Source organism: Suricata suricatta, chromosome 2 (assembly GCF_006229205.1).
Source record: "Suricata suricatta isolate VVHF042 chromosome 2, meerkat_22Aug2017_6uvM2_HiC, whole genome shotgun sequence".
Lineage (NCBI taxonomy): Eukaryota > Metazoa > Chordata > Mammalia > Carnivora > Herpestidae > Suricata > Suricata suricatta.
In genome coordinates this window covers 25,975,790-25,981,155 of record NC_043701.1, presented here as the reverse complement: position 1 = coordinate 25,981,155, position 5,366 = coordinate 25,975,790, and the positions used below count along the sequence as shown (strand labels likewise).

At 37.9% G+C, this 5,366-nt stretch overlaps 1 pseudogene; it reads right to left on the bottom strand.

Moving 5' to 3' along the window:
* LOC115274699 overlaps positions 1-3,966 on the bottom strand; it is a 32,473-nt pseudogene extending 28,507 nt beyond the window's left edge.
* Positions 3,967-5,366: the final 1,400 nt, after the last annotated feature.

The following is a 5,366-nucleotide window of genomic DNA, read 5'->3' as shown; positions in this document are numbered from 1 at the left end:
TTAGGCTCGCCAGGCCTAAGTTCGGTCTCACAGCCTTCACCAACGCAGTGGATCCGTGCTGAGAGCCCCGAACAGGGGCTGAGTAGGGTTTTTATGGGGTTTATGGAGGGAGAGTTACAAGAAAATGTGACATCCAGTCATTATTGTACAACAGCATTGGCAGTAACTCTAACCATACACATTGTCCAGGGTGTTCGTTACTTTTGGCGGGACCCAATTACAACATTTAGAGTACCTTTAAAATCAATCACAAAGCGAGTTCAGGGTCTTGTTCCGGTGACTATCGGGTTAACTTTAACATTAGGTAACAAGGTCCTATCTAAAGTTCCCATCTGCAGGTCTCACCCTTAGGAATGTGGGGAGAGGTAGCTGGGCTTTCCTGATTGGATACCGCAAAGTGGTCTCTTTTGCCCTGGGTAATGTAGGGTAATGTATAACCGCCTAAAGGTTCCGGAGAGACTGACCTTAGGCCTTCTAGCTTAAAGGGGAAACTTAAAGCCTGTCATGGCGTCTGTTTGGTTCAGACTCATGTTCTTACACTGACAGCTCAGACCTGGAACCTGCTTCAGATTCTGTGTCTCCCTCTCTCTCTGACCTTGCCCTGCTCGCACTGTCTCTTTCTGTCTCTCAAAAATAAATAAACTTAAAAAAAATTTTTTTAGAAGCACAATTTGTATTTTAAATAGGATTTATTAGCTCCCTTTAGGGCTGTCTTCAGAAGCAGGAAAAACTGAGAAGTGCATTTAAAAAAATTATTCTTTGTGAGAAAACTAGATGAAAAAGTTAATACTCAGCAGATTTCAGGTAAAATATAATCCTTTAGTTGATGTTCCAATGAGGACTTGGGAAATTCTTTCTTTGGAAAATTTTTGTTCTCAACATTTCTACTGATATTCTTTTTTTTTTTTTTAAATTGTTTTCATTTTTATTTATTTTTGAGAGGGGGGAGGGGCAGAGAGCAAAGAAGACAGAATCTGAAGCAGGCACCAGGCTCTGAGTGGTCAGCACAGCTCAGATGAGGCTGGAACTGATGAGTCACGAGATTGTGACCTCAGCCAAAGTCTGAGGCTTAAGGGACTGAGCCACCCAGGCACACCCTGCTGATACTCTTAACAACTTTCTCATTGTGAATCATTTACCAACAAGATCTTGCTGCTCTTTGTCTTCCTAGCACCTCTCTGCAGTTGAACTTTAACGTTAAAATACAGGTATTCCCTGCTTTTCAAAAGTTCCATGTTACACCACTTTGCTTTTGAAAGACCTACATTAGTACCTGTTTTTGCTACCCAATAGAAATCCGAGAGAATTTTCGCTTTTATGGAAGAAAAGTGAAAATAGCGTCCAAGTGGGCAGTTATCCAGGCGGTGTGTACCCCAGCTACAGGAGTAGCGCCACCTCGCGCCTTCCCCAGGAAGTACACTCCGCATCTCAGCATCAAGCCATTATTGTTTTGAACCATGTCTATGAATATCCGTGTTTATCTCAATTTATTTTCTGTATCCTTGAACAAGATGTATCTGAAGGTATCAGCAAAACTTTTTCTGGGCCTGAGAATACTCAAAAACTTAGGGGTACTGACCCCCATGCAGTTGAAAATCTGCATGTAACTTTTTACTTCCCAAACCTCAATAGCCTGCTGTTAATTGTTAGCCTTGCTGATCACATAAGCAAGCGATTAACACATCTTTTATATGTTGTATGTATTATACACTGTCTTCTCCCAGTGAAGTAAGCTAGAGAAAAAAATGTTAAGAAAATAACAAGAGAAAATGCATTTACAGTACTGTACTGTATTTATAAAAAGAAAACATCTGACTATAAATGGCCATGCACCATTCAAAGCCATGTTTTTCAAGAGTCAACTATAAATTAAAGGCAGTTGCTTCTTCACATGAGGCCACTTAGGTTTACAAAAGGTTTCATGGGAACTCCACTTTCAGACAGTGGGGGGACCGTACATCCAATGTGATCTAGACTATGGTGAAAGCAGCTTTTGGGAGTCTGTCTTCAGGATTATCCCTTTGAGAGTGATATTTTAGGCCCCCACTCATGAGTTCTTGCTGTTTTACAACATAGGTTGCTATTAACCTTTTTTTTCCTGTAACAGTTATCACATCCATAAGACTATATTAATTTTTCCAATATTTCTGCTCTGCACTGTAAAATTCTATAAGGAATAACAGGGTTTTTTTCTCCAAGAGCTGCCAGCTAATTGCAACTATAATAGTGTCCATATGGCAAATTTCCAGCTTGTCAGCTGCAATACAGCATTCAGGCTGGTTTGCTAGATCCTTCTGCTTGTTTCTGTGTTTAGAGAAAGCACACAAACATTAACTAACCTATCATATTGATGTCACAAATGTCAACATCTTGTTATAATTAAATCCTCTGAGTATTCCCTTTTATATATGGAAAGGAAAACATATTTGGGCAACTGTAAATGCATGTGTTTATTTTTAGAATGAAAACTACAGCTTGTTTACTTAATTGATTTGGCGAGGAAAAAACTGTTAAGAGAAAAACAGAACAACTAATCTGTGGTCTCTTCTCATTTATTCTGTGTTTCCAAATATAAGCAGCTGATGCTTCTTGTAACTGAGGACACACACCCAGTGAGGATAGAAATTTGCAAATTATAATGAATTGCACATAATAGTGTGAATCCTTAGAGTGAAATCACCATAAGAAAATAATCTGATAAATATGCATTAAGCTGTTTTAACACGTGATTCTGTTAAACAAAGTGTTGTGAATAATGGAAACCTAGAGAAGGTAATATTTTATTCCCATAAATGTTAAGTTCCAAATCTCTCTAGGGTCAAACTGGGGAAACATAAAAGAGATAAAAGCTGGGAGGGGGATCAATTAAATTTACTCTTTTGATACTGCCAAGTTGGCTTTTTGGGTTTGAGCTTGGTAGGTGTTTAAAGTTTTTATTCTCTTAGGTTCCTGTGATATGGACATGTATTTTTCTCTCGGGCTGGATCCTAGTTTTATGGAGGTCGACTTTACCTAGATTTTTCTGTTTGTGTTACGTAGTGTGGTGGTAAAGGAATTCTGGAACTTGGCTGTCTCAGTTCAAATCCTACCTAGTTTTACCATTTACTAGTTGTATAACTTTAGGCAGGTTACTTAACATCTTTTGCTTAAGTCTCCTCATCTGAACGTAGAATGATAATAAACAGAACTGACTTCACAGAGCTGCTGAGAGGAAATTATATGTATCTATCATCCATCTATCTGTCCCTCTACACCATGGAAGGATGTTACATTCATTATCATTATCATTTTGTCTCTAAGAGAATGTTCCTCCACTGATTCACAGGGAAGGCTCAGATGCCTCCTTTACCATGAGCAACCTCTGGAGGTGTAAGTGATGCTTTATGTGCAGCAACTTCTTCATTGCTTATTTTGAACCTTTGGCACAATTATCTGGTGTCTCTGCCTTTTAGACTTTCTAGCCAATTGTGTCCCCACCCAAACCCAGGAGACACATATCTTTAGGATTGTTATCTTTCACCTGAGTTAGTCTTTTCATTACTGTGATGATGAATTTTTAACTGTCAGCTTGACTGGGCCATAGATTCCCAGTTCTTTGGTCAAATAATATTATAAGTATGTCTGGAAGGTTGTCTTAGACAAGACTAACATTTTAGGTGACAGACTGAGGAAAGCACGCTGCTCTTCCTCAGTGTGGGTGTCTCATGCAGTCACTTGAGGTCTGAGTGGGGCAGGAAGGCAGACCCTCCCCAAAGCAACAGGGGACTGCTTGCTTCTGCCGGATTGTCCTGGACCTGGGAGATGCGTTTTTTTTCCCCTACCTTGGCCTTCAGAATGGAACTGCACCGTTGTCAACTGCAGATCTTGAGACTTGTTTTCCTTCATAACTGAATGAGCTAATAAGTCTCTTAATAGATCAATTGATCGATAGATCCTATTGGTTACTGTTTCTCTAGAGATCCCCATTTCTCTGGAGAACCCCAAATCATGCGATATATTTCATTTTCCTCCTTACCTTGATGTGTATTTTGTCTGATATGAGTATTAGCTGTTTCTGCTTTTGTTTTCTGGTAGCCTTTGTGTGGCATATTCTTTCATCCTTTCTTTCAAACTTCCTGTGTCTTTTCATATTTAATGCATGTCCCTTTTAAGCAGTATACAGTTTGCTTTTGCTCTTTCTAGCTTGACAATCTTTTATTTATTTACTTTAATTTTTTTTCAGCTTATTCATTTATTTGAGAGAGAGAGAAAGAGAGAGAGAGAGAGAGAGAGAGAGAGAGAGAGAGAGCGAGAGCAAGCATGGGAGGGGCAGAGAGAGGGAGAGAGAAAGAAAATCCAAGGTAGGCTTTGCACTGCCGGTGCTGTCTGACACGGAGCCCAAACCGACCAACCATGAGATCACGACCTGAGCCAAAACCAAGAGTCAGAAGCTCAACCAACTGAACCACCCAGGTGCTCCCAGCCTGATAATTAAAAAAAATTTTTTTGGAATATTTATTCAATTTAAATTTCATATAATTAATGGAGTACTGATGCATGTGGAATTTAAATCTGTTAACGTATCTGTTTTTCCTATTTTTCTATTTGGCTTTGTTTATTTTTTTTCTCCATTCTTATTTTTTTAGAGTAATCATATAATATTTAAATATTTTTTATCCTTCTATTAGCTTTTTAATTATATGCCTATATTTGTTATTTTTTTAAGTGAAATCTTTAGAGGATTCAACAGTCTACAGCTTATTAGTATCTTTGCCATTTCCTGGAGAAAATAATAAACTTACACATTCTAAGCTTATTTTTCTACCTCCTTAGCTTTGTCCCATTGTTGTTATATTGCATGTAGAAACATATACATGCATATTTTATGTGTATATTGGTATATACATACAAATATATGTATATATATGATAAGAATATATGTATACATACATACACATACACACCACACACTTCAAACTCCACAAGATATTATTATCAGGACTGTCAGTATTCATTTAGATTTACCCTCATTTCTATACTTTCAAAACTTATTCATCCTTTTGCATTATTATGCTTCTACTTTCTGAAGAACTACTATATTATTTCTTTTAGTACAGTTGTCCTTAAAATGACTTTTCTCAGATGTGATTTATTTGAAAATTTCTTCATCTCACCTAAGTTTTATTAAGGATATTTTTCCTGGTGGAGGGGACATGGGTTGGCATTTATTTTTTTCAGTACTTTAAATCTCATCTCATTGTCTTCTGACTCGTATCATGTCTGCTTAGTGAGCTGTCAGTCTTATTGTCTGTCACTCCTTTGAAGGGAACATGATGTCCCTTTTGCCCTTTTATCTTTTACATTTTTCTCTTTTTCTTGTCCAGCAG